Source organism: Neoarius graeffei, chromosome 7 (genome assembly GCF_027579695.1).
Source record: "Neoarius graeffei isolate fNeoGra1 chromosome 7, fNeoGra1.pri, whole genome shotgun sequence".
NCBI lineage: Eukaryota > Metazoa > Chordata > Actinopteri > Siluriformes > Ariidae > Neoarius > Neoarius graeffei.
Genome location: NC_083575.1, coordinates 5,651,824 through 5,669,997, shown reverse-complemented (window position 1 = coordinate 5,669,997; position 18,174 = coordinate 5,651,824). Strand labels below are relative to the sequence as shown.

Here is an 18,174-nt window from a genome sequence, read left to right as displayed (position 1 = left end):
GCTGCTGTCGTAAAAATCAAAGTGAGGCTCCGCCCCAAAACAGCATGTGTCCCGGGTACATACACAGTGTATAGTGAGTACAGGGATACCCTAATAGACTGAGATAACAATACAATGATTGTGGGTCAATCCATGTGAAGTCACCAGAGGCCTCGCCACTGACCGTCTCAGATTTGCTTCATACTTTCTGGAAATATTGTCAGTCATCTCATCTCATTATCTCTAGCCGCTTTATCCTGTTCTACAGGGTCGCAGGCAAGCTGGAGCCTATCCCAGCTGACTACGGGCGAAAGGCGGGGTACACCCTGGACAAGTCGCCAGGTCATCACAGGGCTGACACATAGACACAGACAACCATTCACACTCACATTCACACCTACGGTCAATTTAGAGTCACCAGTTAACCTAACCTGCATGTCTTTGGACTGTGGGGGAAACCGGAGCACCCGGAGGAAACCCACGCGGACATGGGGAGAACATGCAAACTCCGCACAGAAAGGCCCTTGCCGGCCACGGGGCTCGAACACGGACCTTCTTGCTGTGAGGCGACAGCGCTAACCACTACACCACCGTGCCGCCCCAAATATTGTCAGTGTGCCCAATAAATAGAGTACAAAATTTTAGGCTTGTACCTTCATTACTTTCTGAGATATAGGGGGCTTTAAAAAAAGGGGTGTGGCCCCAATTTCACTGTTAAAACGCGTGCTACAGAAAAAGGACCTAACTTCCATAAGTCATTAATTTTAAACTATTCATGCAAGATACATGAAATTTTCAAGGATTGTTCTTCAATGCCAGACGCCTTTAAATACTAAAATAGAAAGTTCACAGTTCAATATTTGCCAAGTTATGGCTTGCTGAAAATCATAAAAAAAATCTCTTCTATTGTGCTTTGGAGCAACTTTGACCCCCCATATCTCCACATTAAAGCACACCAGATCTTTCAAATTTTCTTATTTATTACTCACGTTATAGTACTCTTTAGGCAACTATGTATGTGTTCAAAAGAAATCAAACTTTCTGATTTATTAGGCTTTAAAAAAAAAAAAACATTTTGCACCTATAATTCAAATGCATTTTGCAAATGTATGACAAGGTCTACCATAAAAACAATTATACCACTGGAAAGAGCTTGTTTTGATTAGCAAATGCACAAAATATCAAGTTGGTACCCTAAATCAAACTATAAATATTAAGGCATCAAGTACGGCATGTTTTACGATCATTTTTCTAAATCTGGTGATTTGGGGCGGGATTACCCTTGTGTGAGTTGCATGTGAACAAGTCCTATAAGAAGTCTTAGTTCCCAAGGGTCAGGGGATTAATGTAAAACATCCTTTTTGGGTGCTTTGTAGCAGACATGTTAATAAATAGCTGTCAAAATCCAATTTAACATCTCTGTGGACGAACAGGAGGGTCAGAGCATTTAGACGCTCTTCCAGCATAGTGCTCCAAATATACGCATTCTTAATGTGCCTGAAAGAGGACTTTGCCCTGCATGAGTTACAGGACAAAACAGCAACAAATACAAACTCATGTATATATTTGGGAACATTCTTGCTTTGCACAGTGGGTGATCCAGTGTTGCTTCCAGAGTGGCTGGACACATCAACATCTAAGGATGGCACGCACCCTTTATACATAGTCTGCAGTGCAGTGTGGGAACAAAGGAAGTTATTACGTAGATGCACGAAGTCCCCATGCCCTGTTAAAATCCAACAGGGCCTGCCCAGCTTGCTTTTCACTGCATTTGTGTCACGAGCAAAAAGACCTAAGCTAGGACCTACTATTAATATAAATTTATATCATAAACTCTTCAGCTCAATCCCACATAACGATTTATTTTGTTTATTTTTTTAAACCTTATTAGTTAAAAAATGGTGGGCATATCATGGTATCTGCAATACAATCAAGTCACAATTCCAAGTAGCCATGTACTAAAACTTTTTTGAGGGTGCACCCCCCCCCCCAAATCCGCACCAGCACCCTGAATATACACATCAATCTCTTGAACACTTCTCAGTTTCGATCCCTTCAGGTTTGCTTGAATCAGTTCCCCAAACTGTCCTTTTTCTGAATATAATCACTGCTCTTACTGTCTTCCAGAGTCATTCTGCTGCTCTGCCAACACCAGAGGACAACGACAATGATCATCAGAGTGATAAGAACATTTGAGAAATATCTGATCTGAGGTTTCGTTTTTCAGACGCAAAGCCACATATCAGATATTGTCATGGAAGTCTGTACCTCAAAAGCAGCCAAAAACGATACTTACACAAAAGAAGTTGCCTTATAGCACTTTTATTGCATAGATTAACCTTCTGTTAACAGTTTAAGTTGAGTCTCTCTTTGGGAGACCCACTCTCAGACCACCACAAAACAAAATGGCAGCTCCGTTTGTCAGCACCATCAGTCACGGGTGACCATGGTCTGTTCCTGGAGTAGTGGCTAATTGTCGGCGCTGGTGCAGCTCTTGTTATGGCTGTACAGGCTGATACGGGACAGACATACTCTCCCACAGTTACTACACTTGTAGACAGAGTCAGTAGGTACAGTTCTTTCGCCATTCTCTTTTGGCTTCTGCCTCAAGCTGGAGTCTCTTCTCACCCCTCCGTAGGCAGCAGTTGAGTTCTTGTGTCCAGTGGCAGCGATCCTGGGCAAGGCTTTCCCATCCATCAATGTCCAGATCGAGGGCCTTCAGGGATGTCTTTTACACACATCCCTAAAGTGGAGCTGGGGGCAGCCTCAAGCTCTCTTGCCTGTTGCAAGCTCTCCATACAGTAAGTCCTTGGGGATCCTGCCGTCCTGTATTCTGCAGACGTGCCCTAGCCATCGAAGGCGATGTTGGCGCAGCAGAGTGTAGATGCTGGGTGTGGCAGTATGCCTGAGGACCTCATTGTTTGCTATATGGCTGGACCATTTGATACCCAGAATCCACCTTAGGCTGTACATGTGGAAGGTGTTTAGCCTCCTTTCTTGCCTGGAGTACAGGGTCCATGACTTGCTGCCATAAAGGAGGGTGCTGAGGACACAAGCTCTGTTCCATTGAAAGATCATCAGTTGCTGTTGAACCAAGATATGTGAATTCCTTCACCACATCCAACTGATAATTACTTATAGTGATGGTTAGGGGGCTTACAGTATCCTGACCCATGATGTGTGCTTTCTTTAGGCTGACTGTCAGTTTAAAGTCTTCACAGGCTTGGGAGAAACAGTTAAGGAGGTTCTGAAGATGCCTCTCCTTGTCAGTTGCCAGGGTGGCATCATCTGCAAATAAAATGTCTCTGATAAGAACCTTTCGGATCTTGGTCATTGCTTTCAGTCTAGACAAACTGTAGAGTTTTCCATCTGATCTGGTGTGGAGGTACTGTAGATTCCTTCAGTTGATGTTCTAAAGGCCTGCTTTAGCTGACTGCAAAGTAGATGCCAAAGAGGGTGGGAACAAGTATGTACCCCTGCTTGACTCCACTCATGACGTCGAATGCAGTTGATGTTGACCCATCAAACTGGACTACTCCCTTCATGCCTGTATGGAAAGACTGGATCACTTTCAGTAGCTTTCCCAGACATCCAATTCTTTCGATGACTTTGAAAAGGCCGTTCCGGCTCACAAAGTCGAAAGCCTTAGTCAGGTCTATGAAAGCTATGTAGAGTGGTTGCTTCTGCTCCCTACATTTCTCCTGGATTTGTCTTAGTTAAAAAATCATGTTGATTGTGGAGGCAGCTCCTATTAAAATCATTGTAAACGGACTTTTTGCTTGAAACACAGACTTCTGATTGGTTGCCCAATGTGGGACTTCTCATCTCTCATCTCATTATCTCTAGCTGCTTTATCCTGTTCTACAGGGTCGCAGGCGAGCTGGAGCCTATCCCAGCTGACTACAGGCGAAAGGCGGGGTACACCCTGGACAAGTCGCCAGGTCATCACAGGGCTGACACATAGACACAGACAACCATTCACACTCACATTCACACCTACGCTCAATTTAGAGTCACCAGTTAACCTAACCTGCATGTCTTTGGACTGTGGGGGAAACCGGAGCACCCGGAGGAAACCCACGCGGACACGGGGAGAACATGCAAACTCCACACAGAAAGGCCCTCGCCGGCCACGGGGCTCGAACCCGGACCTTCTTGCTGTGAGGTGACAGCGCTAACCACTACACCGCCGTGCCGCCCTGGATAAAACACAGTTCCCTCTATTTCTCAAAAGAAAACAGACATACTGGTACGAGGATATACCATCAGGCATTTTAAGGGTTTTACTCCTTAATGACGAGTCTGTGTTTGTCTTGGGAAATACCTTTGTAATGATCATCAGTGGTGGAGACACAAGATGATCACGTACCCACTCTAAAACATTTAAACTCAAAGTGTACTCAAAGGCTCAGCTTAAAGGAGCTGAATGTTAAAATACCTCCTCAATATAATAATCATAAATTCATGCTAAATTATACAACAATTTCACCATGGTCTCAAAAATAATTGTAGTAAGCTAAAACGTGTGTGTGCGCACACGCGTGCATGTGTGTGTGGCAGGTGTGTGTGTGTGTCCCACAAAATATTGAAATGGGAGAGCAGTCTTTTGAAACTAGTGAACAATGAATCAAAGGAAGATAACTGTGGCTACAGAGACGAACCTCTTCACACCTGTGATGCTCCTGAGACAGTCAGTCTACGGGAATTCAAACACATTCTGATGCCCCCAGAGACACAAAATGCTCTCGCAATATCTAGGAACACATGCAAAAGTGGCTCAAGTGTGATTTGAAAAGATCAGACTTTCATGTCATCCAGTTCTGAAGTCTTGATCCCTTTAGCCACTAAGTCAATACAGTTGCTATGCACTGTAAAAAGTTTGACCTAAGGTTACTTAAAAAAATTGTGGCAACAAAGTGACACGTAATATAATTGAATAGATTTTACTACTATAATGTATAATGTGTTGGATTTACTAATAGTATGCCAAATGATGAGCTATATAGCCCAAAAATATTTAGTAAATCCAAATCATTTTCGCAAGGAAAATTGATTTATTTTTACTAAATATCTGAGCAAAGGGCATTTGGATTTATTAAATATCTGGGTGATATTTATTTTTATTTTTTTCACGGTCCAAATCCTGCACTCTGATTGGCTGGCGAGCGGGTCCGTATCCTACAGTACGGACCCCGGTTATGGACCTCTGGTGACTCGCTCGTTCACAATAACAACAAACATAGTAGCATTTTTTGTCAACATTTATCATTTTTTTAAATAAGATTTATTTATAAGATTATCAAAAATCTTATAAATTTTTGCCAGCATTTCTCAGGATAATAGCATTAATTTTACAGCATGGATAGCGATAACGACAGTCTTCACAGCGAAAGCGAGTTTTACTTCCCTGAGGAAGAAGAAATAAAACATTTCAGGAGAAAGCTAAAAACTGTAATTTGCTAACACCGAGCAAAAACATGGCTGAATCCTGAATTACTCCTATTTGTATAAATAGGGGACGACATAGGCGGCAAAATGTAGGTTTTTTTTTTTCCTGCCATGGAAGTGCACTTGTATACCGAGGAAGAAACAATTAGCATTACAGCCGTGAATGAGGATTCAAAATGGCGGCTTGCCTTGGCTCGGTTTTCCCTTTCTGGCGCTCTTATTTTCTGTTAGAATTTGGTAAAGAAAAAATAAACATATTATTTACCAGCTTAAGGTCGGTCCGTATGGTGAAATACCGTGACCTCAGCATTGAATACTGACCTCGGCCCAGAGGGCCTCAGTCAGTATTTTCAAGACCTCAGTCACGGCATTTCACGATACAGACCTCCCAGCTGGTAAATAACATTTTTATATATATATATATATATATATATATTGTAATATATTGAATGAAACTTTGAATATATGGAATGCATCCCTGAATATATTGAATGAAACTCTGAATATATGGAATGAATCCCCGAATATACTGAATGAAACTCTGAATATATGGAATGAATCCCCGAATATACTGAATGAAACTCTGAATATATGGAATGAATCCCAAAATATATTGAATGAAACTCTGTATGGAATGAATCGAATGAAACTTTGAATATATGGAATGAAACTCTGAATATATGGAATGAAACTCTGAATATATGGAATGAATCCCCGAATATATTGAATGAAACTTTGAATATATGGAATGAATCCCCGAATATATTGAATGAAACTCTGACTATATGGAATGAAACTTGGCTGACGTCATGACGGCACTGCCGCTGTCCTGCAGCAAAAATGAGTCAGTCAGCTCGGGATTTGGTTGCGGCTATTTTAAACAATAAAGACATTGTTAACACTCTGGCGAATGCTTGTGGTTTTCTTAGTGTTTACTTCTTTTATGTGCAATGAAGCTACGGTGACAGTCATTTCCCTCGTGGATCATATTTGTATAACGGTATTTTCTGTATATAAAACTAATTTGTAAATTTTGTTTGTCGAGTTTTACAGCGTTTCTCAATATACTCTAATACTCTCCTCTGAGTCAGAGTTTTTCTTGGGACCTGTTGTCTGTCTGCCGAGCTGTGGGAGCGGGGGCAGAATATAAAGTTTCATCCCATATATTCAGGGTTTCATTCCATATATTCAAAGTTTCATTCCATATATTCAGGGATTCATTCAATATATTCAAAGTTTCATTCAATATATTCAAAGTTTCATACAATATATTCGGGGATTCATTCAATATATTCAAAGTTTCATTCCATATATTCAAATTTTCATTCAATATATTCAAATTTTCATTCAATATATTCAAAGATTAATTTCCTGAACGGCATGCCATATATACCATACATATATATATTGACCAATTATCAGAGTGAAATTAACATAAGTTTACTAAATATCTGGACAAAAATTATTTAGATGGGCGGCACGGTGGTGTAGTGGTTAGCGCTGTCGCCTCACAGCAAGAAGGTCCGGGTTCGAGCCCCGTGGCCGACGAGGGCCTTTCTGTGTGGAGTTTGCATGTTCTCCCCGTGTCCGCGTGGGTTTCCTCCGGGTGCTCCGGTTTCCCCCACAGTCCAAAGACATGCAGGTTAGGTTAACTGGTGACTCTAAATTGAGCGTAGGTGTGAATGTGAGTGTGAATGGTTGTCTGTGTCTATGTGTCAGCCCTGTGATGACCTGGCGACTTGTCCAGGGTGTACCCCGCCTTTCGCCCGTAGTCAGCTGGGATAGGCTCCAGCTTGCCTGGGACCCTGTAGGACAGGATAAAGTGGCTACAGATAATGAGATGAGAATTATTTAGATTCACTGATGAAAATAAATATCAACTCTTATTTTAGCACGTTGTTGCTTAATTCACTACATTTACATTACTATTCTTTTATATCCATACCTAAATAAATTGTTTAAATTATAGTTTTAATTGGTATCACAGGACTTTAAAACTATTCAATAATATTGCATTTCACTTTGTTGCCAAAATTTCTATTCTACACAAAATCAGGCATTTTTGGTACCACAGCTTACTTAAGTTGAGTCAGTAGAACAACAGGCATAAAGGGAACAGCAGGTAAACATTTATTTGCATCTAAACATGGAAATACATTTTCCAAGTGCAAAATGCCAAAATACAACAATAAAATACACAAGATAGTAACCATGTACAGTATTGTACAGTCTGTACAACAGTGATACAAACTGTATTCTGGCAATCCATTTGTCTATCATGTTGCTAAAGTGTAATCATTTGTGCTACACCACTGGCTTAATTGTCCACAATTTACGTTTTACCTGACAAATCGCACTTCAATTCCGACAATGTTTTCAGACTACAAAAAAAAAACTTTTATAATTGCTAAAATGTGACTGACTTCAACAATCACATTGATGTGCTTTGTCAAGTTGCTGAATTAAAACATGTTCATTTTATTTCAAGTTTATTTTTTATAGCGCTTTTAACAATAAACATTGTCACAAAGCAGCTTTACAGAATTTTAATGATTTTAAACATGAGCTGATTTTATCCCTAATCTATCCCCAATGAGCAAGCCTGTGGCGACAGTGGCAAAGAAAAACTCCCTCAGACGACACGAGGAAGAAACCTCGAGAGGAACCAGACTCAAAAGGGGACCCATCCTCATTTGGGTGATAATAGATTATAACGTGATAAGATTTTTAAGTGTTAACATGAAGTCAGTTTCGTTGATGTTATAAACTCTTCATTGATGGAAACTTGAGTGCAAAACTGTTTGTGACGACTGCAGTCCTAAAGTTAGCAAGTCATTTGTAGTCCTCAGCCATAGACGCATTACTGTAAGAGTCCAGAGCGTCTTCCAAGTGCGACTTTCAACTGTCCATATGGGGCCGTCCTCCACAGGAGTGATGTGATGAGACTCCAGCCAGACGTAGGGCACCAGGATGGATCAGGCAGGTCCGAGGAGCAGAAGAGGTCAGCATCTCGATCCCAGGATTGACATGTAACTCAGAGGGGGAGAAAAAGAGAAAGAGAGAGAGAAAACAGGTTGTTAGGTATGCCCAATGTCACCTGATGAGTAGGAACAGTATACATTTTGCACTGAGTGCAAGCAGGGACTCTGGCAAGACTAACTATGACAGCATAACTAAAAGGGGAGAGCCAGAAGGTAACACAGGCATGAGGGAGCCCCGGGACATAAAGCAGCAGCCACTACACCGTCAACAAACTCGAGTGAGCAAGCGAGTGGGGACTGACAGCATCCATACATCCCAGTTTACCAAAACACTCTGTCTGAGGACCCTCCAGATCTACACCTTTACCTCATAAACACCATTAACAAAAGGCTTGACTAAACAGATATGTTTTCAGCCGAGACGTAAACACAGACTGTGTCTGATTCCCGAACACTACTTGGAAGGCTGTTCCATAACTGTGGGGCTTTGTAAGAAAAGGCTCCGCTCCCTGATGTAGCCTTCACTATACGAGGTACCAGCAGATAGCCTGCACCTTTTGATCTAAGTAGGTGTGGCGGGTCATAGAGGAGCAGAAGTTCACTCAGGTACTGTGGTGCGAGACCATTCAGTGCTTTGAAAGTCAATAGTAGTATTTTATAATCAATACGAAATTTGATTGGGAGCCAATGCAGTGTGGATAAGACAGGGTCATATTTTCTAGTTCTAGTAAGGACTCTTGCTGCTGCATTTTGAACTAACTGGAGCTTGTTTATACACTTATTGGAACATCCAGACAGCAAGGCATTACAATAATCCAACCTGGAGGGAACGAAAGCTTGAACTAGTTTTTCTGCGTCGTGTAGTGACATTAAATTTTTTATCTTGGCAATATTTCTGAGATGAAAGAAAGCTATCTGTGTAACGTTATCAATAAGAGCTTTTCTATACTTCTGGAAGCTCTTTTTCCACACTAATTTGAATGCTACCAATTTTGTTTGACGCCATTTACGTTCCAGTTTTCGAGTGGTCAGTTTTAAAGTGCGAGTGTCATCATTATACCAGGGTGCTAATTTTTTCTCTCTGATCATTTTCCTTTTAAGAGGAGCTACATTATCTAAAGTACAGCGGAACGTTGACTCTAAGCATTCAGTTGCCTGATCAAGTTCTGCAGGGGCTGACAGTGACCCAATCAGAGTTGATAACTCTGGGAGATAAAGCTCTGTGCAGTAGTTGACGTGAAAGTACGTTTAATACAGTAGCGTGGTGGGGTGCATATATTATTACTCAGACATATTTTGAATGAGATGAGATAATGATCTGAGAACTTCAGACTGTGGAAGTGTGACTATATTTTCTATGTTGAACCCAAATGTTAGTATTAGATCGAGAGTATTATCCTATGACACTCTGATTAACCCCTACTGAATCTAAAATGGACACGAACGCTGTTTTCAAAGGGTCTTCTGGGTTATTGAAGTGAATATTAAAATCTCAGACAACTAAAGCTTTGTCTCCGGAAATAACCAGGTCTGGGATAAAATCTGCAAATTCAGAAAGAAACTCAGAATATGGCCACGGGGGCCTGTAAATAATAAGTAACGGATTTAACTGGGTAGACTTATTTTTTTGAGGCTACATACATTATATTAGTATGAAGAACTTCAAATGTATTAAATTTATAACCAGGTTTTTATAAGATCCTAGAGAATGAGAAAATGCCAAATGAATGGGGAGTGTGCTAGTCCCAATATACAAGAATAAGGGAGATGGACAGAGCTGCAGTAATTACAGAGGGATAAAATTGATGAGCCACACCATGAAGCTATGGGAAAGGGTATTGGAGGCGAGATTGAGAAGAGAGGCAGCAATCTGTGAACAGCAGTACGGGTTTATGCCAAGGAAGAGCACATCGGATGCAAGTTTTGCTTTAAGAATGTTAATGGAGAAGTACAGGGAAGGCCAGAGAAAGCTACATTGTGTGTTTGTAGACCTGGAGAAGGCATCCGATAGAGTGCCGAGAGATGAGTTATGGTATTGTATGAGAGAGTGGAGTGAATGAGAAGTATATTAGAGTGGTGCAAGACATGTGTGAGAACAGTAGTGAGGTGTGCAGTTGGAAAAACTGAATGGTTCAAGGTGAAGGTGGGACTCCATCAAGGATCTGCTTTGAGTCCTTTCTTGTTTGCCATAGTGATGGATAGCTCGATGGACGAAGTGAGGCAAGAGTCACCATGGAACATGATGTTTGCAGATGATATTGTGATATGTGGTGAAAGTAGAAAGGAGGTTGAGCTGGGTTTGGAGAGATGGAGGGATGCATTGGAACGAATATCATCCATTGATGGATCAGGATGCATTCAGGCCAAAGAAAGCTACATTGTGTGTTTGTAGACCTGGAGAAGGCATACGATAGAGTGCCGAGAGATGAGTTATGGTATTGTATGAGAAAGTGTGGAGTGAATGAGAAGTATATTAGAGTGGTGCAAGATGTATGAGAACAATGAAACAGCAGTGAGGTGTGCAGTTGGAATGACTGAATGGTTTGAGGTGAAGGTGGGACTTCATCAAGGATCTGCTTTGAGTCCTTTCTTGTTTGCCATAGTGATGGATAGCTTGACGGATGAAGTGAAGCAAGAGTCACCATGGAGCATGATGTTTGCGGATGATATTGTGATATGTGGTGAAAGTAGAAAGGAAGTTGAGTTGGGTTTGGAGAGATGGAGGGATGCATTGGAACGAAGAGGAATGAAGGTGAGCAGGAGCAAAACAGAATACATGTGCATCAGTGAGAATGGGGATGAGAGTGTAGTGAAGATGCAAGGAGTAGACGTAAAGAAAGTTGGTGAATTCAGGTACCTGGGGTCAACTGTGCAGGAAAATGGGGGCTGCGATAGTGAGGTGAGAAAGAGAGTGCAGGCAGGGTGGAGCAGTTGGAGAAGGATTTCGGGAGTCATTTGTGGTCGGAAAGTCCCAGCAAAAGTGAAAGGTAAGATGTATAAGACAGTAGTGAGACCAGCTGTGATGTATGGATTGGAGACCGTACCCTTAATGAAGAGACAGGAAGCAAAGTTGGAGGTGGCGGAGTTGAGGATGTTAAGTGACAAGAAGAGTTGAGATGCAGAGCATGTTGGAAGGAGAATGTTGAGGATGGAGCTGCCAGGCACACGAAAACGAGGAAGGCCAAAGAGGAGATACATAGATGTGGTGAGAGAGGACATGAAAGTGGCAGGTGTGGTAGAGAAGGATGCGGAAGACGGAGCAATGGAGACGAAAGATCTGCTGTGGCGACCCCTAATCGGGAGCAGCCAAAAGAAGAAGAGTTTTTATGTTACACCTAGCTAATCATTATAAATAACAGCAACACCTCCTCCTCTGCCAGTTAGACGAGGCTGGTGTATATAACTGTATCCAGGAGGATTCACTTCATTTAATGCTATATATTCATTTGGCTTAATCCATGTTTCTGTTAAACACAGTACATTAAACTCCTGATCAGTAATGAGTTCATTAACCATTAGCGCTTTAGATGTAAGAGATCTAATATTTAATAGCCCCACCTTTAGATCAAAGGTGCTGGCAGCAGCTGTACAGTCAGTCTGATCTAATTTTATATTGATTAGGTTACTGGAACAAACTCTCTGAGTATTTCTACTTTTTTGTTGAGCTCAGGGAACAGACACAGTCTCGATGTAGTGGACCCTGAGTGACGACTCTGTGCAGCTAGCAGACAGTCGGTTTAGCCTGTTTGTCTGCTCCCTGGCCTTGGCTCTAGATTGTCAGACGTTAACTAGACCTGTTCTGAGACTATGAGCTATGCTATAAGAAATGAGAGCAGCACCTTTCCGAGTGGGATGGAAAATCTGCATCTCTGGTGTCCACAATGGAATTGCAAGGTACAAGAACAGCTGCCTGTGATCAAAAACATGATGTCACTCCTATGGGACCATTATTGTACCAAAACAATTTACAAATGTGAGTGGATAGTTGTGTAACTATAATCTCAGTCCATATGTATGTAATCAGAAAAGTCACGAGTAAAAGGAGCCAATTATGGGTGGTGAGATGTGGTGAATAGGATCCAAAAGCAGAACGCAGACCAGTAAAGAAAGATTTAATAGGAAAAAATAAACCAAAAATAATCCAAAAGACTAGGGACAAAAAACGAGGCAGGCAAGGACAAAAAAAAACAACAACAAAAAAAACGCTAGCATAAAAAAAAATAGTCCAGACAAAAAACTTGACACAGAAACGTAGTGCAAGAAACATGAAAAAAAGACAAAAACATAGTGCAAAAAACCGTGACAAGAAACAGGCAAAAACAGAGAGCAAAAATCCAAGAAGCCATAATGAGGACTCCGTAAAGTGAATGATGCATGAAATGGAATGACGAATGACAGGTAGTAAATTTGAACAATAAATGGTCCCTTGTCATTCAGATTCTTACAAATGGAATAACGATTGAAATCTTTAGTTTTAGACCTCCCTAGGATAAAATAAGTGGGTGCTTGGTGGGATATCAGCTTTTACAAATGGAATGACAGGGTTTCTATATGTATTGACTTACTTTGAGCTAATGTTGTCAGTGATATCACCTTTTACAAATGGAATGATAAGGTTTCTAGGTGGAATGACATACTTTGAGGCAATGTTATCAGTGATATCAAATTAACAAATGGAATGACATTGTTTCTAGGGTTAGGGTTAGGTTATAGGTGATATCACTGATAACATTGCCTCAAAGTATGTCATTCCACCTAAAAACGCTGTCATTCCATTTGTAAAAGGTGATATCACTGATAACATAACCTAAAAGTATGTCACAGAGGTGGGACAAAGTCACTAATGTGCAAGTCACAAGTAAGTCTCAAGTCCTACCACTCAAGTCCGAGTCAAGTCACAAGTCAAGGCACTTTTGACCAAGTCAAGTCCAAGTCCTACCCAAGCCAAGTCGAGTCCAAGTCTCATTTTTTTCCAAGTCCCTAACAAGTCACCATTTATTCTACAGGCAATCAACACATTTTTGATCACAAATGTATTACCTCTCCACACTGCAGTGTATGTCCTCCTTTTCCAGTCACCTTGGATAAAAATGTCTGCTAAATGTAATGTCAATGATTCATAGAGTCAGCATAAGTAACTACAGTACACCCATTCTTTTCCATTTTAAAATGTTTTAGAGCTTGTGCCCCAAGACAATCAAAGAATCTCAGAGGAGACAATGATTAGTTAGTTAACGTTAGTAAAGCATCCTAAATTTTCAGTGAGTTTAGTTTGAGTGAGTCAGTGTACATCTGAGGCTAAGGGTGTGAGAATGAGTGAAAGTATGACCATTTCCTTAAATTTTTTATTGGAAAATTAGTGAGAAATTAAAACAAAATTCTAAACAAAACTAGTACTGGTACTGTGTAACAAAAATCATTCTTTTCATTTCATTCATGTCATTTTTCACATAAAAATGCTTTTCATGTGCATTTTAAGACATGAAACTCAAAGTCCAAGCTAACAGATGATCTGTGTACTTTTAGAATCAAAGAATGGTTTTCCTTCTGAAGTTAGGCACTGTCCCAACATACAACATGACATGCCTTTAACACAATACAACGTGACTTGAGTACGTTTGTGTGTGTGAGAGAGACCAACTAACTGACAAAAAATTCTGGAAATATCTGTTCTCCACTACTGAGAGAGGGATGTTGCATCCAATGACCAAATCTGTTAGTATTGAATTTGTGATGGCTTTTTGTTGTGGGTGGGTAGCATTGTACTGTCTATCTTTTGCAGTAAGGAATCCAGAAATGGACGGCTGCTCTGTCTCACTTGGGATGATCTTGTTCTTCAGATATTCTGCAAATCTAAACAAGAAAAAGAAATGTAAAATTAGTAGGCCTACTTGTTTTCTGTTTTTAATCATGTAGACATTAACATGTTTTTATCATTTTCAATATCAAAGTGAGTTCATTTAATCTGAACATATTTGTTTATACACAGTATAATGTTTAATACAAGCCAGCCAGGATGTTCCCTTAAGCAGTTTAGCTAGACCACAATGCATTCACTAAACACTCGCTAAAATACTGGTAGCCTCAGTAAACACAGAACGTTGTGACGATGTAGCCAGAATCAGAGTCCTCTAGGGCTCTGGCCAGAATGTGAGAATGAAGCCCTGGCAACATTCTAGAGAGCCGTATAATAAAGTAGAATAAACAGTTGTTGTGAATTTCAGAATGTTCAGCGGAATCCTCCAGATCCAAGTTGCGTGCTTTTGGCGAATTTGGTTTCTCGCCAGAGACTAATAAATGCACTGGTAAAGCCACGCTATTTAGAGGCATTGTGTGCCCTGTCGTTTGGGTAAGACTGTGGGATAATGCTTCGCGTCGGAGTAGGCTACACTCCAATCTGTCGGGATGTACTGCGCTATAAAACGTCAGCTGAGCTTAGGGCTGTGCCGATAGACGATGCCATCGTCCATCGACGATGGTGGTCATCCATCACGATGGAGAGCCACCATCGTGATACCACGCCCCCTCCTGTCATAAACATGCATATACGATATCATCTGGGCCTATTTAACCTAAAAAGTTAGTTTTTTGTTAGTTTAGTTAGTTAGTTTTGTTTAATATATAAATATATTATATAACATATATATAAATACATAATTATATAAATCATTATAAAGTAATATCCTATTACCGCTTGTTCACGTAGGCTATGGTGCAGGGACGTGCTAGTGAACATAACGTGGTTACACAAATACAGTATGCTACTAATAATAAATTTCGACTTCATTTTTTAGCCTACACTATACTTTTAATGTAAAATTTGTCATGTTCAAACAAATAGCCACTATTAACGACTTCAGTCGGGAAATATTGCACCTTATCAAACGGCAGTGAAGCGCAGACTTCGGCAGAAGTCAAATAACTTGAATCTGGTAAATAGGCCTACTTTCAGACACAAAATGGTCCACTCTAAGCCATAATGTCAAACCAAATGGAAGAATGAAGGGGATTCTGATAAATGTAAAGACAGTAAAAAAAAAAAAAAAAAAAACAATATTAAATCATGATTTTAAAAGCTGGTGCAATAATTCAAACACTAATAAATTGGAAAAATTAGCGCGTTCAAGTGCGCACTAAAGGCCGAAACGCATCTTCAATTGATATGGTGTAAATAAACAATGAGTAATAGCTTAAGTGTAGTTTCTTCTCATAGTTTGAATACTAGTCTTTCATTGTTAGAGCAGATTAATATCTTGCCGTGATCAGTGAGTGCTCGGGGAGGTTCATTTCCACCTGCGCTTTGCGCAGCTCATTTCTCCGAAGCCAGCTGTGCGCAAACGCGGTGTTGACTGCTCGGCAAACTCCAAATGCTCGGTCTGTACTGGCCCTCTGTTGCGCAAGCGAGTTGGTTATGGCCAGGTTCAAATTGTGCCCAAAACAACTTAACCACGGCCATTTCAATTGCCTGATGGCTGTGACAATATTCGCCCTGTTGTTATACAGGCGATCTTTTTCTCCTCTATTTTCCATTCGGCAAGTGTCTCGCGCAATGCGTCTTCAAAATTGTCCGCTGAATGTGTCTCTGGCATGAAACTCGTCTGCAGGCATTTGGACTGCATTGCCCACTCTCGGTCCACATAATGTACGGTAGCTGACATATAGGGCATCATGTTGCAGCTGGACCACATATCCGTTGTCAAGGCCAAATATTCCACATCACCTAGCACTTTTTTTTCCCTTTACGTGCCAAAGCCTCGGATGAGTATCTAATACTTTTAATAATAATAAATTTAATAACGTGGTATTAAAATCCCCCCGCCGCCCACGATATCATCGTCCATCACGATGTTTGCACTGTAAACATCGCCGACGCCAATTAAGGGGACATCGCACAGCCCTAGCTGAGCTTACATTTTACATAGCCCAAATGGCCCATTATTCACATTGCCTACATGACACCAGAGAGAGGAAGAGAATAGAATTGAATGTCTCTGATGACACGTAATCCCAGCACTAATAACACACATCGCACAGCGTCCACGACTTGGTGCAGTACGTAGCAAACAGTTAAACGCCTGGTTTAACTTGCATTGCTAGTCATCTCGTCTCAGTGGTTTAAATGCCTTTCATGACAAGCACTGACTTTCCCATTGCAAAGAGCGAACTTCTGTTTTACATACTTAGTTTGCAGCCTGGGTAACTGTTTATTTGATTCACGTTTTATCCTTTGCTGTCCGGTTCTTATCATAAGTCTGTGTCGTTCTGACCAGAGCCTTTATAACAATCTTGTAAACGTTCTCTGCTCTGACCAAATCACCACCTTCTGGCTATGCCTTCCCAATGTGTGTTAACTGGTAGCCTAGCCCACATAATCTAACACTAGACTGAACACAAAAGCAATCCAATAAAAAAATCTACTTCACTATTTTACATTCAGCAAAGCAAAACAAATCCTTGACAGCGTTAATATATTAACACATTCCACTTCTAGCCACCAACTAGCCTGTACAGATTCTTGCTAGCTGTAGCCTAGCTTTGTTACTTACTTTTCCTTATGCAGCCTCAGGTGACGAGCGAAGTTTGATGTGGTTGACTGGCTGTCCGAAATTGTGGCTCCACATGTTCTGCACGTAGCAATGCGTTTGCCATCTGTATTGGAGTATTCTTTAAATCCAAAGGAAATTACGCGGGGAATCATGTTTTTATCCGTCCGTTCATCATTCAGCGTCCTCGTTGCCCATCACCGTTTGGTTTTTCATTTGAACCAGTTGAAGTACTTGAGTGAAACCTAGTGCTAGTGGATTGAGCTGCCGTAGCCTAGGACAAGGAGCTACACCGCATTCAAATGATAACGAGTGTACTTGGATTCAAAATCGGGGGGGGAAGAATATTTATACCTGATACGCCAAGTCATTGCAAGCTAAAACTGTCAAGTCCAAGTCAAGTCTCGAGTCAACAGCGTGCAAGTCCGAGTCGAGTTGCAAGTCATTCCTCATCTAGGGATTTCAAGTCTCAAGTCATCAAAATGGTGACTCGAGTCTGACTCGAGTCCAAGTCACATGACTCGAGTCCACATGTCTGGTATGTCATTCCACTTAGAAACAATGTCATTCCATTTCATGAGCTGAAAGCATGTCATTCCACCTACATTTCAATCGTTATTCCATTTATAAGAATCTGAATGACAAGGGACCATTTATTGTTCAAATCACTAGCTGTCATTCCATTTCATGCGGCATTCACTTTAGGGAGTCCCGTCCTCTTCTGAGAACGGCCTGTTTATGCACAGCAGAGCAACCAGGAAGTGAATGCCGGCAAGATGAAAGTCCTGTCCGCGATTGGCGCTGAACTGGGAGATGATAAATCTCCAGAGTGGAAGTCCGGGGCGGATCATGACAGAGGCAAATTGAGTTTACAGATATTTTGCATATGCTGAGTAGCAGCTGGTGCTAAATGAGTCAGGCATTCCAAAGCACTGGCACATACACAAAATACACTGGAAGGAGCAGAATTCTAAATGTAACACACACACACACACACACACACACACACACACACACACACACACAGGACATCATTTGTGGATGGTGGCTGACCTGTTTAATAATTATTCAGTATTTAAAAAAACAAAACCCCTAGATATAGGTGCTGAAAAAGGGCTCTTAATCACACATCTATTGCAGGTTGAAGGTTTTGGTGTCCAATCAACAACGTGAATCAGGTGTTAATAAAGTGCTAATAAAGCGCTGGAGGTCATTAACTCTTG

The 18,174-nt window shown here is 41.0% G+C and overlaps 1 protein-coding gene across 3 annotated transcripts in view; it reads left to right on the top strand.

Annotated features, from left to right (window-relative positions):
• Window positions 1-18,174, top strand: part of zgc:172120 (uncharacterized protein LOC799440 homolog) — a 126,274-nt gene that overhangs the window by 62,071 nt on the left and 46,029 nt on the right. The window lies entirely within an intron of this gene.